The sequence below is a fragment of the Rosa rugosa genome, chromosome 1 (assembly GCF_958449725.1).
Source record: "Rosa rugosa chromosome 1, drRosRugo1.1, whole genome shotgun sequence".
NCBI classification, from domain to species: Eukaryota; Viridiplantae; Streptophyta; class Magnoliopsida; order Rosales; family Rosaceae; genus Rosa; species Rosa rugosa.
Window position 1 is genome coordinate 35104558 of NC_084820.1, and position 10333 is coordinate 35114890.

The window sequence follows — 10333 nt, forward strand, 5'->3', positions numbered from 1 at the left end:
GTTTCTATTTTCAGGACCTCCGAGCTAGAAAGTGGAAATGAACTCACAAATGGAAAGAGGAGCTTGCGATCACCAAGGGGAGCAAAAATGAAGAACATTGAACCACACATTTGAGCAGAAATGAAGAAACAAGCTTTCCTAGTGCAACCAGGAAATCCTGCGAACTGGAGGAGAGCTTACCAATGAAGTTTCCAACGCAACTATGAAGAGAAATGAAAGAAATGAAGTGTTTTGCGTTGGAAAATAAGAAGGCTTGAAGATGAAGCAAAGAAGCCCAAGAATACTTTGAATTTTCGGCAAAATGGATCAAGGCCCATCAAGGCCCAAGCAATTAGGGTTTGTGACGCATGGAAGAAACCCTAGAAAGGTTTGCCGTCCAAAGCAAGAGAGAAAGAAGGAGTCTTGCCGTGAAAATCAGAAAATAATAAGAAGATTTCGTGGAGATTTTATTGGGAGACTTTTAAGGGAAGAGAATATGTGTTGAACACAAAGAGCTCTCAAAGGAAGTCTAGATACATTCCTATATTCTCTAAAGGAGTTGTTGCCGAATTTCAAGAGATAAAATCAGAAAATTATCATGGTATTTCGGCAAGAAAATCAAGGGAAATATTCTAGAAAATTATGTGATTGGTTGATACATGTCATAGGGCTTACTTGGCAAGATTCTATTGGAGGAAATTATGTGGAGTTAGACATTGTTGCCGTGAGTTTCTCTAGGGTTTTGCACGGCCTTGGAGACCAAGTTGCCGTTCCCTATATAGTCTCCCCTCTTCTCAACGTCAAGGGTTCCTCTCCCCATACAATTTACACTTTGAGAAAAATTCAGAAAACTCTCTAGCCTAGCAGTGCTCTTCTCCATCCTCTAGGGCAACCACGAAGTGCAAGCAAGGCCAACGAAGAAGAAGACAAGCCGTGAACACCATCCATCCTCCACCTTGAAGATTGCTTTCGAAATTCAAGAGACCACATCACCTTTTCGTTCATCACCATCTCCATCTCTTGGTGTAATCCGATTCTCCTTGTAACTTTGTTTGTATTTTCGTTGGTTTTGCCTTAGTTGACACATATGTTTGAACAAGTTTTGGTTTCTGAAATTTTATGATTAATTGTTAATTTTCAGATTCATATATTGCGATTTATGGTTGCTTTTGTGTGAGTGTTTGATTAAATTTGCATGATAGAAATCTTTTGTATGATAATCTTGAATGGTTCGAAACATTTAGGGTTCTTATGTGAATGTTGCTACGAATTTAAGAACATGGATCAACTTTTTGGTTTTGTGTTCTTGAATCGAATAAGTAGTAAAGGTTTTGTACAAAAACCGAATTTAATAAAAGAAGATTGCAATTAGGTGGACTTTTTCATACTAATTTGCACATTTGAATTGATAGCCTTTCTAGATGCTTAATGCGTTAGACATGTATGATTGACTAGCTTTCTAGGGCTTGAATGCATGTTTGATAGGATTAGTCTATGTGCTTTCACTTAGATTAATTAGCGTTGAAAGTAAAATTTGGGAAATTGTTTGCTTTGAACGTTTCACATGATCAATTCCTCTTGCATGACTATGATGAACAATGATGAACTTGGATTAATTTTAATCATATGTTTCGATTTTGATCTTTGTTCTTGCATTCCATTTATATTTTTATGTTTTAGCATTTTAATTATTTTGTTAACTTAGTTTAATTTTCAGAAAAAACCAAAATCAAAAACCCCCTTTTAATTCGTAAATAATGTGCATATGTGTAAATATTATACTTTGTTTTAATTTTAATTGTTTAATTGTTTGACAATGACAGGTGTACCCTCAATCCCCGGAATAGAACGATCCCTACTTACTTATACTACTAATGACATTTCAGGGTTAAATTATGCGCTTGCTTTGAGCGCATCAATTTTTGGCGCCGTTGCCGGGGATTGAAAAATCATTTGTTATTTTGTTAAATGTTTTGTTTATATTGTGACCGAAAAAAAAAAAAAAAATATTACTTGTTAATTATTTTAATTGTCGAAAATTAGTTAATTAATTATTTAGGTTGTTATTTATATTGTTGAATACTAGTTTAATTGTGAGTTGTAAATTAAAGAAGGAATAGGTGAAGTCGTGTTTATTAATATTGGCCTAAACCCCTTATTGGTACCTAGTTCAGGTCCCTTAAGGTTGAGGGCGGCCTTTATTAACATTCATTGAACTGTCTAACACACTTAGGACCTTTTACATCCTAGTAAGAATATCCTATGTGAGATGGTGTCTAGGCTGGGGACAACGTTCATGACGGGTTCTGGATTCAGAAGTGCTACAAATGGGCGTAAACCTCAATGAGGGAGTAGCCTATGCCAAAATGGATCCTACCTCTTGTGTTCGCCCTCCCCTACCTGGCCATTTCAGTAAGGTTGCCCAACGGATGTAGGAGGGACTTTGTGTCTAGACGATTATACTTGGGCCGCACGTCCACTTGATTTACCGCTTGGAATTAAATTCGATATCAATAGTATTTATAGCAAAAAGAAAATGTAAGAAATTGTTGTGGCACTTAAGGTATATTGGATTAAACATAATCTTGGAAGGGTAGCTGTTTCAGCCCCATTGCACAACGAGATTCCCTGTTCCCGTACCTAAGTGTTGAAAATAATTGTAAATAAAAGAAAAAAAAAAAAAAAAAAAAAAAAAATGAAAAAAAAAAAATAATTGTGAATAGTGACGTTTTGTACATGTGTTTTGTGTGAAAGTTTTGTGTGTAATTTGTCTAATATACTTGTAAAGGAAAAGAAAGAAAAAGAAGAAATTGATTTATAAATGTTGTTAATTATTTGATTGTTATAAGTGTGTAAAATCGTATGAGTAGACAAGGGCCCTTTTGTTAATATTGGCCTTAACCCTTCATTGGTACCTTTCTAAGGTCTTATGAGGTTGAGGGCGGCCTTTATTAGCATTAGGAGAACAGTCTAACACATGAGTACTTTCCAAACTGAGTAAGGGGCATTACAGATGGTGTCTTAGGTTGAGACCCTGGGTGATGGGTTCAAATTGGATCTCAGAGATACTATAGACTGTGCGTAACCCACAATGTGGAAGTAGCCAATAGGGGCGTAAACCTCAATGAGGGAGTAGCCTCCGTAGTATCACCAAAATGAGTCCTCCCTCTCACTTACCTCTTAATCTGGCTATCTGGCCTTCTGAAACCACGGAAAGAGACTTATGTCTAGGCGACTATCCCTATATCGTAGCTCACCAATAGTAGTGGTTTCTATTGGGCTCGACTTACAACTTGGAATCAATTGAGTTATTAACGATGTTTATAAGTTCTAAAAAAAAATAGTAATAAAATACTTGTACATACCCTTCACATATAAAGTGTTTTGTTTTTACTTCTCTTACTTGTACAAAATGTAAGTCTCTTTTGTTGCATTGTGAATAGTGACGTTTTTGTATGAAAATATTAACTTGTTTTTTTTTTGTTTATTTTCGTAAGTTACTCACTTTTGTACATCTTAATGTTGTTCAGGAATTCCATGAATGTCCGAGTCCTCTAAACTCCCTACCATACGAGAGATTGAAGAAAGACTTGCTCGTTTGAAGAATCCTCCACAACTTGAGTACAGAAGACCTTCTCCCTTGCAATTCAAGCCTTATACATTCAACGAGCAAGGGAAAAGAATCTTAGATCCTTCAGAGGAATCCACATCACCTACACCAACTCCATCTCCACCACTTTCACCATCACCTTTGATTTCGCCTAACTTACCATCACCACAAATTACTTCCCCTCTTTCACCTTCACCACCACTTACACCACCACCTGAAGAAGTTCAAGAAGAGAGAATGGCATCCATTAGGGAACTATCCACAGCAACAGTTGAGGGAGGACCCCCTACAGGCATTGTGTACCCTGCCCCTGCAGCAGGAAGACAAGCAGAGTTTGAACTGAAGAGTGGACTATTGCACCAACTCCCTATTTTCCATGGACTTCCTATGGAGGACGCCCACAAGCACCTTAGGGCATTCCAGGTTGTGTGTTCTAACATGCAACCACAAGGAGCAGATGAGAACATTCTGAAGATGAAGGCATTTCCATTTTGCTTAGCTGATAGAGCCAAAGATTGGCTATATGAGATTCCTGCTGGACGTATCACCTCTTGGGAAACAATGAGGAAGGCCTTCTTGGAAAAATACTTCCCAGCTTCAAAGGTCATCACACTTAGGAAGAAGCTCAGTGGAATTGAACAAGCCCCAGATGAGTCCTATTCTGCCTATTTTGAGAGGTTCAATTCCTTACTTGCGCAATGTCCTCAACATCAGATGAAGGATGAGACCCTCCTTACTTGCTTTTATGAAGGACTCCTACCTTTGGAAAGGCAAATGCTTGATGCTGCAGCTGGAGGAGCTTTTGTGGATAAGTCACCTGCTGCTGGGAAAGAACTTATTGAAAATCGTGCCCTCAACACTCAACAGTATGAGGGTGTGAGACAGACCACTCGTAGGGTCAATGAGGTGAGCACCAGTCCTGCCATTGCGGATCAATTGAGCAAACTCACCCTTCTTGTGAACAAGGTAGCGACTACTCAAGGCCATGGAGGATCTTCTGCTTGTGGGGTATGCTTTACCCAAGGACATCCTACGGATCAATGTCCTCAACTAAGTGAGAATGGTGGTTGGGAGTCTGTGAATGCTCTAGGAGGATATCAAGGGAACCAAGGGGGTTCCCAACGTCCAAGGTATGATCCATATTCGAATACCTATAACCCTGGATGGAGGGATCACCCCAACTTCAAGTGGACCAACAATGAGAATGTTCAGAATCCTCTTGGTGGGAGTTTCCAACGTCCTCAAGGACCTTCTTTTCAAAGGCCTTACATGCCTCCTCAACACAACTCAGGGAATTCAAATTCCCACTATGATAAGACTATTGAGGCATTGACTAATTCCACTCAGGCATTGACTAGTGCCACACAGACTTTGATGCAAGGACAACAGACCCACACCAAGGACATTGCTGAACTCAAAAAGCAGATGGGACAAGTGGTGGACTTCATGACCAAGTTTCATGAAACTGGTAGGCTTCCGAGCAACACAATTCCAAACCCAAAAGGAGGCTCTGAAGGCCCACCCAACTGAGGACGAGAGGAAACCAAGTCTAGGCTGAAAGACTATAAACATTAAGCGCTGCTTGGGAGGCAACCCAATTCAGAAGTAGCTGTGGAGGAGCCTTCAACGCAGATTTTCGTCTTCTTCCCTACTTCTTTATTTTTGTAGCTTTTTGTTTGTCTTTGAACTTTATTTTCGTAAATTTCATCCCTATATGCTTAAGTGTTTCATTGCATGCTTATGATTAATTACATTGAGGACAATGCAATATTTAAGTGTGGGGGAAGGGATTTATATTTTGTCTTTTATTGTTTTGAGTCATATATATTGAAAAATACAAAAAAAAAAAATCGAAAAATGTCATAAAAATAAAAATTTCGTTGCTTTTGTTTTTGTTTTGAGTCTTAGGATGCCCTTTCAACTGTCTAGGATGATTCTACATCTCTGAAATCATGACTAAAAGAGGATCACGAAATTGAGATAACTTAAAATGGTATTCTTTGGTTAATTGAGATATATGAAAAATATGTGCCTTGTAGTGGATATGGATTTCGAAACTTTGGTACAGAATATGAGCATGTTAAGATGAGTTTTGATTTAATAAACCCATGTGAGATAATTGTGCCCATGTCCCTTTTCTTGGAGTGAAATGAAAAATATATTCTTAATTTCTTGGCGATGTTTTGATGATCTCATTATTCTTTCATCTTGATTGACTACTTGCCATAGATTAAATTTGATGGACTAGAGAATGCTAGAATTCGCTCTTGTGCTTGTTGAGACGTTATATCAATACATGGCCCTGATTCTGGAAAGGATAGAGGCACCCTAGGAATTACCACCATTGCCAAATGAACCTGTGTCCCTAATTGTGCCCGTCGTGGGACTCCCCTAGATAAACCCCTTTGAGCCTACGTTAAACCTTTTCTTTCATCACCCTTAAAATCTTTAATCTAAGCCTTAGTATAGCTATAACCCTACCCTTTATCCTAAGGACTTAGTGGAGCTAAATTGAGATTTTACTTGAAGATTTGACGTCAATATTGAAGAATAAGAAGAGGTGAAGGTTCAAGTGTGGGGGTAAACTTGTCCATGAACGAAAAATGTATGAAAAAGCCGAGAAAATGAAAAGAAAAGAAAAATGTACACGGCTAGAAAAGAAAAGAAAGAAATATATGTTTATGGATTCTAGTCCCCCATACTTACTGATCTCGGAGTTTGCTTTGAATTGAAGGCCCACTACAGAAAAATTTGGCCTTTGTCCATTTCACTAGCGATCAAGGGAAGTTTACATTGAAGATTGGGCCCAACATGAAGACATTTGGCCCTCTTATATTACCTCCATAGGGGAGTGACGTTTTTGCAATGCCTTGGTGGGATATTTCGATGTCTCTACACTTACATGAGCTCTACTAGGTTTTTAGGACACTTTGTTAAATTCCTTACCCTTCGTTTCTTTAAACCTTGAGCCATGGCCCCATTACAACCTTTGAGAAGACCTTCTTGATCCTTAAGATGGGACAGCCCTTGATGTGGAGATGAGTTGCAAGAGTTGAACCTATGGCTTGGGTCCATCTGTGCAAGTAGTTGATATCCTTCATGAGATCTTTAAAAAAAATTATACTTGTGCTTTCGTTTCTTGCATTATGTGATATACTTGCTATCTTTCACATATACTTGAGTGTATAAGCTTTTAAGCATTGCCTTGATCTGAGAGAAGAAAGAGTGAATATACCTTGTGAGGAACTGAATCAAACTTGTTTGAAGCATGCTTAACAGAAACCATCACCATTGTTCCAACCAAGTCCTACTTGTGTATATGTGAATTATGTGTTTTAATTAACTCTCGAATGCCTAAACATTTATTCTTGGTAAAGTGCTAATCTTGGTGTTGTGAAAGTAAGAGATTGCTGAGACAAATAGTTGAAGGGCAATAGAGTCTTTGTTTGTTTCAGTCTTTAATTTTCGTTAGTCTTAGTATGTGTCTTTGTTTGATTTTGCAAGGGACTAGCAAAAGCTAAGTGTGGGGGAATTTGATAGGAGCATTTTAATGCGACGTTTTAACTGCATTTCCTTACATTTCTTGCGCCATTTCCTTAGTAAAACTCTGTTTAGGAAAGTTTCCATTCTTTGATTGGGAAAGTTCCTATTTGTAGAAAGTTTCCATTTTTCTTAGTTTCTATTTTCCATTTTTAGAAAGTTTCTATTCTTGTAGTTTTCATTTCTCATTTCTGGCAAGTTTCTATTTTTCATTTTTAGTAACTTTCTATTTTTCATTTTTTAGTAAGTTTCTATTTTTCATTTTAGAAAGTTTCTATTTTTCTTACTAGTTTCTATTTTTAGGACCTCCGAGCTAGAAAGTGGAAATGAACTCACAAATGGAAAGAGGAGCTTGCGATCACCAAGGGGAGCAAAAATGAAGAACATTGAACCACACATTTGAGCAGAAATGAAGAAACAAGCTTTCCTAGTGCAACCAGGAAATCCTGCGAACTGGAGGAGAGCTTACCAATGAAGTTTCCAACGCAACTATGAAGAGAAATGAAAGAAATGAAGTGTTTTGCGTTGGAAAATAAGAAGGCTTGAAGATGAAGCAAATAAGCCCAAGAATACTTTGAATTTTCGGCAAAATGGATCAAGGCTCATCAAGGCCCAAGCAATTAGGGTTTGTGACGCATGGAAGAAACCCTAGAAAGGTTTGCAGTCCAAAGCAAGAGAGAAAGAAGGAGTCTTGCCGTGAAAATCAGAAAATAATAAGAAGATTTCGTGGAGATTTTATTGGGAGACTTTTAAGGGAAGAGAATATGTGTTGAACACAAAGAGCTCTCAAAGGAAGTCTAGATACATTCCTATATTCTCTAAAGGAGTTGTTGCCGAATTTCAAGAGATAAAATCAGAATATTATCATGGTATTTCGGCAAGAAAATCAAGGGAAATATTCTAGAAAATTATGTGGTTGGTTGATACATGTCATAGGGCTTACTTGGCAAGATTCTATTGGAGGAAATTATGTGGAGTTAGACATTGTTGCCGTGAGTTTCTCTAGGGTTTTGCACGGCCTTGGAGACCAAGTTGCCGTTCCCTATATAGTCTCCCCTCTTCTCAACGTCAAGGGTTCCTCTCCCCATACAATTTACACTTTGAGAAAAATTCAGAAAACTCTCTAGCCTAGCCGTGCTCTTCTCCATCCTCTAGGGCAACCACGAAGTGCAAGCAAGGCCAAGGAAGAAGAAGACAAGCCGTGAACACCATCCATCCTCCACCTTGAAGATTGCTTTCGAAATTCAAGAGACCACATCACCTTTTCGTTCATCACCATCTCCATCTCTTGGTGTAATCCGATTCTCCTTGTAACTTTGTTTGTATTTTCGTTGGTTTTGCCTTAGTTGACACATATGTTTGAACAAGTTTTGGTTTCTGAAATTTTATGATTAATTGTTAATTTTCAGATTCATATATTGCGATTTATGGTTGCTTATGTGTGAGTGTTTGATTAAATTTGCATGATAGATAACTTTTGTATTTTAATCTTATGTGGTTGCAAACACCTAGGGTTTTTATATCATTGGTGCTACGAATTTAAGAACATGAATCAACTTTTTGGTTTTGTGTTCTTGAATCAATAAGTAGTAAAGGTTTTGTACAAAAACCGAATTTAATCAAAGAAGATTGCAATTAGGTGGACTTTTTCATACTAAGTTGCACATTTGAATTGATAGCCTTTCTAGATGCTTAATGCGTTAGACATGTATGATTGACTAGCTTTCTAGGGCTTGAATGCATGTTTGATAGGATTAGTCTATGTGCTTTCACTTAGATTAATTAGCGTTGAAAGTAAAATATGGGAAATTGTTTGCTTTGAACGTTTCACATGATCAATTCCTCTTGCATGACTATGATGAACAATGATGAACTTGGATTAATTTTAATCATATGTTTCGATTTTGATCTTTGTTCTTGCATTCCATTTATATTTTTATGTTTTAGCATTTTAATTATTTTGTTAACTTAGTTTAATTTTCAGAAAAAACCAAAATCAAAAACCCCCTTTTAATTCGTAAATAATGTGCATATGTGTAAATATTATACTTTGTTTTAATTTTAATTGTTTAATTGTTTGACAATGACAGGTGTACCCTCAATCCCCGGAATAGAACGATCCCTACTTACTTATACTACTAATGACATTTCAGGGTTAAATTATGCGCTTGCTTTGAGCGCATCAGTTTAGGGCGAAGTTTAAGCCCAATTTCTATGTTTAAATAAAGTTTTTTAATTCTATAATTGTGATTCGAAGTTGCTTATGTGAGTTTGTTTAATTAAATTTGCTTTATAGATAACTTTTGTATTTTAATCTTATGTGGTTGCAAACACTTAGGGTTTCGATATAATTGGTGCTAGGTTTAAGAACATGAAATCGACTTTTCGTTTTGTGTAAACTTGAATCAAAGTAGTAAAGGTTTTGAGCAAAGATCGAATTTAATTAACGAGGATTGCAATTAGGTGGACTTTTCCATACTAAGTTGTACACTTGAGTTGATAGCCTTTCTTTATGTGTAATGCATTAAACATGACATGATTGACTAGCTTTCTAGGGTTTGATTGCATGTTTGATAGGATTAATCTAGGTGCTTTCACTTAGGTTAATTAGCATTGAAAAGTAAAATATGGGAAATCATTTGCTTTCGAATGTTTCACATGATCAACTCCTTTCTCATGACTTAGATGAACAATTATAGGGTTTGAATCGAATTTGATTACATGGAATTGGTTTTGATCTTTGTTCCTTGCGTTCCACCCTTGTATATATGTTTTTACGTTTTCTTTATTTGATTTAACTTTTGATTTTATAATTCTTAAACCCCCCTTTTATTTCGTTATTTGTATATATTCTTTTTGTAAATAATACTTTTTACTTTTACTAATTAATTAATTGTTTTTTGCAATTACAGGTGTACCCTCAATCCCCGGTTAGAACGATCCCTACTTATTCTATACTAACAACTACATGCAGGGTTAAATTGCGCGCTTACTTTTAGCGTGTCACTTTGAATCTCTCTAGAACAACGCATTTAGAGATTTAGAAGCCATTTCACTCCAACCCAAAGCAAATCCTAACCCCCGAAGAAAGAAGTTTGGAAAATCACTGTTCATAAACTCTAATTAAACAAAGTGATCAAATTATCTGAATAAGTGACTAGGGCTTTGAATCTCACTAGAACAACGCATTTAAAGATTTAGAAG